This window comes from Podarcis melisellensis (assembly GCF_964234715.1).
Source record: "Podarcis melisellensis genome assembly, chromosome: 3".
Taxonomy (NCBI): domain Eukaryota; kingdom Metazoa; phylum Chordata; class Lepidosauria; order Squamata; family Lacertidae; genus Podarcis; species Podarcis melisellensis.
Window position 1 is genome coordinate 55,128,902 of NC_138530.1, and position 11,861 is coordinate 55,140,762.

Consider the following 11,861-nt stretch of genomic DNA (forward strand, 5'->3'; position numbering starts at 1 on the left):
CCCAGGTGCTGCACTGATTTATGGAACTAATCCTGTTGATACTGAAACCACTAGTGGCTATTTTTTTTTTAATGCCTTGACACTGTATACTTTAGGCATCCTGTAGCAAAAAAAGAAGAAGAGGAAAGGTGTACCTTTGGAAGTGATTGTTGATATAATATGCACTCTGTTGCAAGCCTGGTATGCAATGATATGACATTGGCACAGAAATTGAGAACAGCAAGCAGTTTCAATATTATTGCAAATAATTGACTCGTGCCTTCTGACAGATCATAGTAACTATGTATTTGTATTTGTTCAGTACACTGTATCCATCAGCCAAAAACACTTGGTTTTAAAAGTGTGCAGCTGCACAGAGGATTGTAATCAATAGATGAGCAAATAATGAAATAATAGTGATACTGACAACCAAAAGTATAGGGCAATTTTAGGTGTGAAGATGCATGGCAGCCTGCTTACAGCACTTTGCATCAACCATTTATATCAATACCAGCATTGATATTCCATGCTTTTATGATTTTCACTTGTTCTTAGGTGCATCCATATTTACTTGGATATGTTTTATCCAATGGACCTGTTACACCATGTTTGTAAGGTGTTTAATGCCTCACCACTTCCTTGAGCAGTAGGGTGCTCCATAGAGAGCACATTTGTGGTTACTTCCTTTGAAGCAGAGAGTGCTGCACACATTTTGCATTTTTTAAAATATCTTTTTTATTTTCAAACATACAACTAGATTATAGAGGTGTAGGCAACAGTCAGCGTGCTTGTCTTTAAATCTTTACTATTTCCTGGAAAACAAACAAGATATTTTAAACCACTGCTTTTACCATTCCATTCTTAGCTTAATTTGTGTATCAAATAAATACTAATTCATGAAGTTTGTTTTAAATAAATAAATAGAAATTATTTGAAGCAATCAAAATTTGACCAAAGGTAACAGCTCAAACTATTCTATGACTCACCACATGTTTCAGGTGGTTCAAATCCAAATTGTATCATATATATTGGAGAAATAAAATACCATAGTTTAATTTAAATTCAGTAAAAGCATGTTCTGAAACAACAATAAAGACTTTATAAAGTCTCGGCAGTGTGGGGCAGATATTTGAAGATAGATCTGTGGTGCAAGGAGAAGCCTTGTGGCCAGAATATAGAATTTGGGAGCCAGAACAAAAGCCTAAGAAGTCTAACAAGATACCATCTCAATTCACTAGTAAAGTAGGTGCATAATAACTAGAAATTGTAATGAAGAACCGGAACTCAAGTTTGCTTAGTTCCTCATTCCTTCTAAACCACTTTCCATTTGTGTCATGCAGTTTTAGTTTGTAAACCTGAGAGCAGGGGTGTTTTTCTGTAGTGATTTGAAATTTCTGGGCAAAAATTCTGTGAATAGAAATATTAAAAGGCTTGGGAATTAGATAACAGCACAATCCTATACATGTCTACTCAGAAGTAAGTACCAGCTCCTCTGAAATGAATGGTTATTACTCTCAAAGTAAGAGTGTATAGGATCAAAGCCTAATTTACTTTTCAGATCATAAGACGGCTATCATTACACAGTCCCCATTGGAGTATTTGTAGTGCTGCACCACAGTGGTAGTTTTTAACAACAGCAGACATTTGAGTAGACCAGGAATGGAGGAGAAGTGAGAGGGGGGAAGTGGTAATTTTTAACAATGGCAGAGGTTTCAGCAGAGTGAATGGGAAGTGACACTGAGGGGGGAAAGAAGTGGCAGTTCAAAACAATATGTGAATACTTTCTGTGTTCTATCAAGGCCACATAGAGGACGTAACCATTGTTGTTTTTCTCAGTGGAGAAGAAATGTTTGAGTGACTTTAAGACTGAAGATAGAATCTTTTAGTAGCCCACAGCCCTTTATAAGAAACTCAGAAAATAAAGCACTCAAGGTGAGGCCCAGCGTACACACTGAAGTCCCAGTCTTTTCCAACCTGTCCGTAATTACTGATAAACACAGCCAATAATATTTACTAAATGAGTTTTTGACTTTCTTTCCCTAATAGATAAAGTCAGTTCCACGCACAAGCCAAGATCAATTTTTCAGTTCAATTCCTTCAGGATGAGACCACCAGTCCTGACAGTACTACTGGTAATCTAACCAATAATCTGTTTCCATAGGCTGAGATGGTTGAGGAGCTAGATGAATAAAAAGAAGTGCTTAGCCATTTACTGATGCTGTCTTACTGTGAATGCCAACATGGACAGCAACAAATGCATCTCCTTCTTTTAGTTATATATTACAAAGAACTTTTTGTCCATATGCTGGACAACAGATAAGACTTATTCTTGCCTCTGTTACGTCCACTGCAAATACTTGTCACAACAGACAGCACCCTTAATTAATGTTGCCTCTCTTTTGTTTATTCTTATATCCTGAGGGAAGGCGTGTCTCCTTTACAGACGGCAGCCAGTCCTCTGTTTTAAATTTTCCTTTATTTGAAGGGCAGTCCAGTCAAGTCCAGGAGTAGTAAGTGAGGAGCTGTACACAGGACCTCCTGGCAGTGGAGTCACTGCAACTTACTGGGAGGGAGAAGGTGAGGCAGCAGGGAAGCTGGTGCTGTGTGGGCGTTATCAGCAGGAGTATTGGATTGCCTCTGCCAAAGCACCCATGCCATTTAATCTGCCTGCTGTCTCACACCCCCTAGGATATGGTAGTGACTCCGCTGCTGGGAGGTCAGGGGTGTGGTGCCACCGATCCTTACCAGCCCCTCCTGGTCCAGTCCAGTTCCAAATTAAACATACATAACTATACGAATGGAGATCATGGGCCCTGAAGTCACCCATCAACTGTTAACAACTGGACAGAACCCTAAGTAGGTCAGCAGGACCCTTGGGTCTTTCCCCAGTGGGTGAGTTGTCTTTATTTCTGTTTAAATTATTGTAATAATTTCTCAATGTGCATCTATAGCTGCAAATAAGCACATGCAAATTGCATGCAGATCTGTGCACTGTTTTGTCCTCTCTCGTGAGGATGCATTTGCTGTTCTTGAGTGATGTGTAGGTGGCCACCTTGGCATTATCCCTGAAATGTAGAGTGAGATGACATACTTGCATGTTGGGGTGGCTAACCTCTGGTCCTCCAGATGTTGCTGCCCTTCACCTCCAAGGAGCCTCAACCAGTGTAGCCAGTGATGGTGCAAACTACAGTCCAGTAACATTTGGAGGGTTGCAGGTTAGCCACCCATGCCTGCATCAACTTTCTTCACCATGGAACACAAATCCTCTATAATGTGAGTCCATGACCCAGATGGAAACTTTCAGTCAGCACCACCACCAAATCATAATAGTGCCTGATCCTTGCCCTGTTTGTGCCTGACTTGCATAACAGAGGAAGAAAGTCATAATATGTCACATTTTCTTGCATGTGTTATTTTTCTGGGTAAAGCGTGGACTGAAATCTCTATATAGAAACTAAGAAGAACATAACAAAATTTCCAACTTTCTTTATTACTTTCCCTCTTGACAGTTCCCACATTTAGTAACACAATATTCCCACATAAGCCAGATCAAAGTGACAAAAAAAAAGACACAATTTTTAATTGGTGTGAAAGGGCACAATATACCACACACATATAAAAAAAAGATATTCCCATTCACTCCAAAGAGCAGGAAAATTTCACAGTGGATTGTGCCTAAATTGGTTTCTTCTTTCAGGATGATGACTCATTAAGAGTCCAAGGGTAATTGATTGATGATTCAGCAATGGGAGCTATTGACAGGAGATGATTTCTTGGTAGCTGGGGTTCTCTCTCAGGTTTGAAGGAAGAGATCCTGTCAAAGCTTGGTGAAGGTGATGTTCTTCCAGCTGAGAGCCGAGAGAGCGCAAAATGATGTTGAATGTAAAAGCAATACCCAAGTATGGTTTAACAAGCTACGCTCCATAGCCTTGCCTGCACCATTATTGCCATTCACTCCTCCAGAGTTGGAGTGTAAAAGTCTGAAGCAGGAAAACTCCTCTACTTCTGAAGGCTCCTTATGAGATTTAGAACCCTGCAGACCTCTAGCAAATAGTTCTTCTGTGCTTTTTAATGCAAGCTGACACATCCTCATTATGTCGCACTGGTAGCCAATATGGACTTCTACCTTGAAACTCTAGTGATAGGCATTCACACTTTATAGAGGTTGGCAATAGTAATGGCTACCTTCTGGAATGGTTGCAGCTGCCACAGTCTTTCTCCCTCTACCCCACTTTGTAATTTCATTGAGCAACACTCATCACTAAACAGATAACACATCTCCCCCTGTGGAACAAAATTAAAACTTAACCAGATTCACTAAAATTATACCACTATTTCTTGACTTAACTCTCTACCCAGTGGACAGATCTGCAGCACTTGAGGGAACATGCTGTGTCTCTTTCAGTGTGGCCAGACAGCTAGAATTCAACTTTTTGTTGGGAGCCAAAACTGGAATAGCAAATTGAAGTGGGGGAGGGGAAAGGGCTCCCTTCAGTGTCAAAGTGGAAAAGTTGAATACTGCAACAGAAGGGAGTTTGATACCTTCTTGCCCAGGGAGGAACTCCAGAGCCTCAAAAAGAGAGCTGTTTAACACTTGGTGTTGCTACTGGAGGAAAGGACAGCTCTTTTAGGAACGGCAGTAACTCATGACACAACATCTGCTTTGCATGCAGAAGGTCCCAGGGTCAGTGCCCAGCATCTCCATGTAGATATGGGAGAGAAACCTCTTTGAAACCCTGGAGAGCCACTGTCCATCAGTGAAAACAATACTGAGCTATGTGGACCAATTGCCTGACTAGTATAAGACTATGCACCTATGCTTGTTCCTATGGATAGCATGTAAGGGGCAAAACAAAACATTTCATTTTTTCCAGAGCTGTGGAAACCCATTGATCTCCAAGAAAGAACTTTGGTCTGGTAAGTTCTCACCCACCTAGGAATCAAAGGATTTGCCAACTTCCTTTCTCCCAGTTTCTCATTTTTCCAGCCTTAAATTCAGTTCTCCACATTTCTGCAGCAATATGCAGGGGGGAAAATGGAAGCTTTTTATCACCCTTAACTTTCCTTTCTGAAGAAAAGAAAACCTCTCCTAGACTGTTACCCCTGTCTTTCTATTTAGAGTTTATCTCCTCTCCAGTGCCACACAACCTGCAGGCTTCCTGGAGCCTGTTCCACACAATTATTTTTAGGCTGTGGGTGACATGTTTATTGAATAAATGCAGTTTTCTCCTGTCCTCCCTCCTCTGGATACCCGATGACGCTGTTGTGTGATTTATTTATTTGTTTCTATTCGTAGGCTTCTCTTTCACAGGGGTTCAAAACAGGCTGCAGCAATCATTGTTTCAAAATCTTCATTTCTGTACCTGGAGGGCTTACCACCCGAGTCACTTTAATTAAACAGCTTGGGAAATGAAAGAGGTTGAATGAAGTCATTAAAATTCTATTTTTAAGGAGATAACTTTTAAGAGTTATACTTTAGCAATACCGAAGACATTTTAGCTTTCTGTTGCTAAACACTTGGAGCTGCTTTATTCTGGTACAAAAAAGGGGCACTCATTTTAAGGAACAATTCTACTGTGTGGTTTAGGTCTTCTTGGACCCCCTTTGCATGAAATGGAAGCAAGATTGAGAGCTACTTTCAAAAATCCTATTTCTAATATTCTTGTTTTCTCCATGCAGGGATGTTTGTAGAGAGCATGGGGCTTCTCCACCTGTTAAGTCTGAAGTAGCATGGTCCAGAAACAACTCCATGTGGAGGTCAACACCAAGCTGTGCATTTAGACCAGCTGGGTGTCCTTTAGATGTTTTAGACTCTCCCATCACCTCCTTCCATCTTGGCCAATGGTCAGGGAATTATGGGAGTTGTAGTCCAACAGCATCTGGAGGGCAAAAGGGTGGGAGAGACTGGCTCAAGAAGTCTGTCTCTTCTGGGTTAGAGCAGGGTCAGTGTTCTACTTATCCCTTTTCTAATTATTCCTGTTGCAGCAGTGGATGTAATGGGAAAAGAAGCATGAATTGGAAACCTCTCAGTCTTATCCACACAGAGTATCATTCCCTGTCATTGACAATGCTGGCTGTGGCCTACTGCAGAACTGCCTCTCATTGCTCCAGAGTATCATCAGCTGCCTGCTGACTTTATGTTGTGCAAGAATATGGTATTGCATGCACGTGTGAATGATACCCACACATTCCAAAAGGAATTTATGGACCCATCACAGCCTCTATTTTTGTAGGACTGTTCTTTATTTCAAAATATTATGGCTCCTGATTGGACATAGGAGCTTCTCTTCTTTTTCCAGAGACTGCAGCTCTGGGACAGCTGTTTTCTTGGAATTTTGCATTTGGCAAACTCTACTTTAAAAGGCCTTACTGGCTTACAGAAGCTGTGTCAGTTTCCCCTTTGATAAAGGATTTGGCTGCAGCCCTGGACTCAGTTACTCACTTAGTCCCAATGAACTCAGTAGGCTTAACCAGGCATAGCGGACTGCAGGATTACATTATTTGTCACTTATCTGGATGCGTAGAAGCATTATGAGCTTTTAATTCAAGTTCATCTTTATAGGGAAGCTTTATGGGATCTGCCAGATGAGATACCAACTGCATGCTTAGTGACTACATTAGAATTTTTACAATAAACAGTTGCAGATTACCCAAGGGGATGTAACCAGATTCAAATAATGTCCAAGACACGGTATTTTTAGTTTTAGTTTTTTGCTGACGCATTTCCAATTAATGTTCCATTACTTTTGCTGGAGGCATGCAAGTTTTTGCATACAAGGCACAAAGGAGGCACTAGCTTTGGCGTCGTTAAAGTCAATAGGCTGTTTTCTCCCAAGTTACTTCCATCGTCCATTCATGTGTATCTGTTTCTATAACGGACAATAGAACACTCAGATTTTCACACTTGGCCTCCACCTTCCCTTTAAAACAGGCCTATGATGAAGTAGAGACCACTTTTGTATCTCTTTTGTAAACTTTGTGAGGGCTGAAGGTGAGCTCACTGCATTAATTTTACTGTAGGTTTTCCCCCCAGAATTGTTTCCAGGTTTCAAAATCTTGATTATGATGTTAGGGTTTCTGTCACATTTTCTAACGTTCCTTTCGCACTGCAGTAACTACTGTGTTATGGAACTGTGGCTTTTTGACAGATAAACCAGCATGTTGCACTACATTGCATTCACAGCAATAGACATGGTGTGACACAACAAATGCCATTGGACAGTGTTGTTACTCCGCCACCTTGCCGGACATGTGTGCTTCTCTGTTCCTCCATGATTCACCCATGAAAATGGCAGGAAAGAACTGTAGGCTGGTATATACCACTCCACATTTTGTCACTTTACTCCAGTGATTTCCTGGGTTAATGGGGCTGAAAATTGATGTTTTGTGCTGGAAGCAATTAACACAGAAATGAGTACTAAATTTCCACTAGATTCCACTAGCTTTCTGGAATTGGTTTTTACGTTGTGTGAAAGCTCAAATATAATGCAGGTATCAAGTTAGGAAACATTGCAGAAATGGTGTGTGAATGCAACCTCTGAACCATTCTAGGTGTCATCAGGGGTAACCATTCAGAGAGCACAACTTCTGAGCCTTGGTAGTGTGAAGAAGTCCTGACCAAAATTAATGCCTTGCAAAAGGACAAAAACATTGATCTGATTCTTAATATTTCTTTGATGTTGGAAACAAAGAAGAAGCCCACTTTGCAAAGCGTAACATGCAATTATTCTAACTGTGAGAGAAAGCACTTTGGGTTGTTGATTAGATTTTCACATTAGATAGAAGCCTGCTCTTCTCCTTGTCACCTATCAGTTCTGTCATATTCTACAAAAGATGTGGTGCCTTTGTTCTGTTGCTTATGAATCTGTTTGGTAGATTAGTCTCTCCTATGTGCTTTGCATTTAAAGCATGTTTTCAGCTTGGTTCTCCCTTGCATTTTCTGCTATTGTCCAGAGGTGGTGCTGAGTGCTCAGGTACTACATTGTTTAAAATGGTCAAAAACAGGAAGAAGAATCTTCAGTCTCTCTTTAGTGATCATTGCACCCTACAAGTGGTAAGGAAGAGGAGGGAAAACACTTTTAAAAATGGAAATGCAAACCAGTACAGTATGTTTAATAAGCACTGTGCACTGATGAGTTTCTAGGACAAAGACTGATATTCCATGCGCACTCATCTGGGGAGTGCTGTTTTAAATTCTTATTTTCTTCGTATTTCCTTTTTTGCATTGTTTGAATTCTTCTTTTATCTTGCTGCATCCCCTGCATCTGCTTTAAATTATTACTATATATAAGAACATTAAAAGATCCTTGCCTGATCAGACCAAAGGCCTATCTAGTAGGAATGTGCACCAACCACAATATTCAGTTTCAACTCAGAGCTTCAAAAAACAACACAGTTGGACTTGATGCTTCAAATCCACTTTGTTTCCTCCATCCATATTCACTATTGGGAAGTTTTAAAATGCTTATAACTTTTTTTATTTGACAGAAGTGGATAAAATTTGCAAGCATGGTAGCCCCTCCAGATTTGTGCAAATTACAAGTAAATAGTTCCAGGGACTTTTGTTCTGAACAACTCTAAAATGTGATCACCACTCTTCCCCTGCAGAAGGGAACCATCTCTAACTTTTTTTTTTTTTTGCAGAACTGGGTGAAATTTGCATGCAAGGCCATCCCTCTGAGGGCATAAATACTGCCAAATTTGAGAAGGACTCCTTCACTCCTGCTCTTTAAAAGTGAGATCAGTCAGTTGTGCAAGAGTGCTTCTTCACTGGCCAGTTCCTCTGATTACAAGGCAGACAACAGCCTTATTCCTCTGTGTCCTTGCCCCACTCTGTATTTGCTCTCCTCTTCTCTCCGTTATCCCACCCTGGTGTTATGGAAAGCTTAGATACATTGCTTTTGCTTTCAAAAATGACTGCAGCATTTTTCAAAATATCTGGATGGCTAAGGTGCCACTAAGTGATTCAGGGTTATGCACTTTGAATCATGTTGCCTTGTAGAGATTCCAGTACAGCTGACATGACTAGTACCCATTGCTTGCCTTATCTTCCATGAATTTGTCTAAACTTCATAGATAGATGATAGATAGATAGATAGATGATAGATAGACAGACAGATAGATAGATGATAGATAGATAGATAGATGATAGATGATATAGTTTGACCCTTAATTTTTATTCAGCCTCAGAATTAATGTACTTTTATCGAGTTTGTCTAAACCTCTTTTAAAGTTATCCAGGTAATAGAAAAGTAGGATCTAAATTATTAACTATTCACCTGTCAGAGACTGGACTGAAGAGGAGGAGGAATGGTGGAGGTCACCCCCCTTTCTCCGGTAACTCTCAGAGAAAAGGGAGGCAGTCTCAAATTACAGCAGAGCTTTGAGGAAGAGACAGATGAACAGTAGAGTTATGAGGTGTTAGGAGGAGGAGGGGAGGCAGAGCAGCTAGCTGACACGTCTCTGGATAGCATAACTGACCCTCCTTCCCCCCAAATGTGGTGTTCTTTACATGTGCAAGAACAAAGGGCACAGAGGCAGTTGACCATGGACAGAAGCTGCAGAGGAAGGTGTTGTTGCTAAGAGTGAAGGGGGAGGAGCTCAGTGTGAGCAACGCCATCAGTGAGGAATGACAGGATTATTTGTCTTTCACCGTGATACTGAAATAAATCATAAGTAAGAACTTTCTTGTTTTCTCCCTGCTCCTTGGTGCCATCAGGGGAGGGAAAGAATTCTTCACACCTGACATCATCTAACTTGGGGAAAAGCCTCATGGAATGTGTGAAGACTTTTGAATAAACATGCACAACATCATGTTTCACAGCTTCAATGGTATTAAAACAAAGACAGCAGCTTGAAAGGAGACCTGATTGCATTAGAACGATCATGTTCTCTTTGGTGTTTTCTTCTATCATTCTGCACCCCCCCCCCCGTCAAAAACCCAGACACCCTTTCAGGATGTGTATAATTGGGATGTGGTATCACAGTGGCTCAAGAGTATCTTGATGTCAAAGGCAGAGTGATATCCAACTAATTCATACCCAAACGAGACTCACTGAAATAAAGTCTACTTTCAGTGGGTCTACTCTATGATTGATTATCACTGGATATCACACATAGTTTCTGACTTCTTACAATGAATGACTACTGACTGTGGTTATTCTTGTTGGTGGTGGAAAATCACACTGTGCATATGCTCAGAAGTCCTGTTTGGGAGTTCAGTTTTGCATTAAAAAAAATCAGGCTGTGACATTACCACAGCAGATTTGAAGTGAAGGCATGTGGCAAAATATGTTCAGAGAAGGAGAAACACTGTGTGGGTTTAATCAGGGGGAAAATCCATGGAGATAATTTTCATAATTAGTTATACTGATTTAGATATAGCTCTGATTATAATGAGCTACATTGTGTCAGTCAGCACATAGCTGGTTGTGCTGTTTTCTTGGGAATTCTTGAAATAAGATACCTCAGTCTGAATCCTCCCCTCCTTTTTTATTCCATGTGAAAATCCATCATGTTATGTGAGCAAATCCTTAGGACAATAAAGGTTCATCATTTCTTTCAGATGTCTCTTCTATGGAAGAAGATACTCAACATGCATCTGGAGCTCAGATTATATTTAAAATGCTCACCTCACTTTGGGTACTCTAAGGATGAATTACCAAGAAATAGTCCATCTGGAGCAATCCTCAAGCACTAACTATTACTGGCATTTGAGAATTGTATACTGTAGATGTAAATAAATGGAATATTTGTATCCTGGTAAAGCTGATTGGAGTCTACACTGCCATTTTTTATTAAGCAACCAGGCTCTTGTAAAATCACCTCCACATAGTAATGTGGCAGTGTGGCATGCTGAGGTATGTTGACAGGGTGTGTGTGTGGAGCCAGGAGAGTTTTCAGATTCAGAAATGTCGTGTGTGAATCTGCCTTCAGCTGCCATGCTATTAATGCAAACCTGCATTTGTTATGTTGATGTGTATAGCTGTAGCTGTGTATGTATGTGTGTGTCTGTATCCATGACAGATCTATAAATAGATGCATAGCAATGCACTAGGAGAGTTTGTGGTGATTTTGTGCCTAACTGTCAGGGACGGGCTTGGATCTTTCAGATTTCAGCCTTCTGCTCTGTACATGCACTATATCATAGTTGTGACACCATATGGCAGCCCCTAGGCTTGGCGCCCAGTATAAGGCTACCATATTTTTTTTCAAAGAATCCGGGGTTATTTTTTAAAAAATATTAAGAAGTAATATCTTCTCTTCTGTGGCCTCCCCTGTCGTGCGGCCATCCTATGGGCCCTGGCCTGCTCTCTTGGAGTGCTAGCTGCCGTGGACTAGGCTCAGGTCAGGCCTGGGCTTGGCCATGTGTCCTTAACCTCCCGGTGCTCTCCTCCCTCTCCTCCTCAGCAGATGGGGTGGCAGCGCGGCAAGGTCGGGGCTCCCCTCTTTTTTCTCTTTGCATCAGCTCTGGGGTTTTCCTGGCCCCGGAGCACCACTGGGCAGTCGGCTGGGTGGTCAGGCACTCCTGCTCCAGGCTAGATTTGGGTTCCCCCAGTTGATGCGCTGGGCGTCCCCGGTTCCCCGTCGGCAGTGGCAGCGGCAGCGGTAGTCTCAGCAGCCTGGTAGTACAGTTGGCTCTGGCTGGCTTCAAGAGCTGCTCGCTGCCATGGCGCCTGCCTTTTTGCCTCGCCAGATGTCCCCATATGATGTGTCTTGTGCCGTTGAACCAATCACACAACATTCATTCCCTACTAATAAATCTACAACACTTAAAATATAAATCCGGGGACATTAAATGAAATCTGGGGACAGATTTTGTCTAGGGACAGATTTGTAAATCTGGGGACTGTCCGGGGACTTTGTAAATGTGGACATCTGGT

At 41.4% G+C, this 11,861-nt stretch overlaps 1 long non-coding RNA gene across 1 annotated transcript; it reads left to right on the forward strand.

Moving 5' to 3' along the window:
• Window positions 1-2,032: 2,032 nt before the first annotated feature.
• Window positions 2,033-5,352, forward strand: LOC309366571. Its single transcript, XR_014166795.1, has 3 exons — window positions 2,033-2,111; window positions 4,854-4,896; window positions 5,291-5,352. It is a non-coding gene; the product is annotated as an uncharacterized lncRNA (long non-coding RNA).
• Window positions 5,353-11,861: the final 6,509 nt, after the last annotated feature.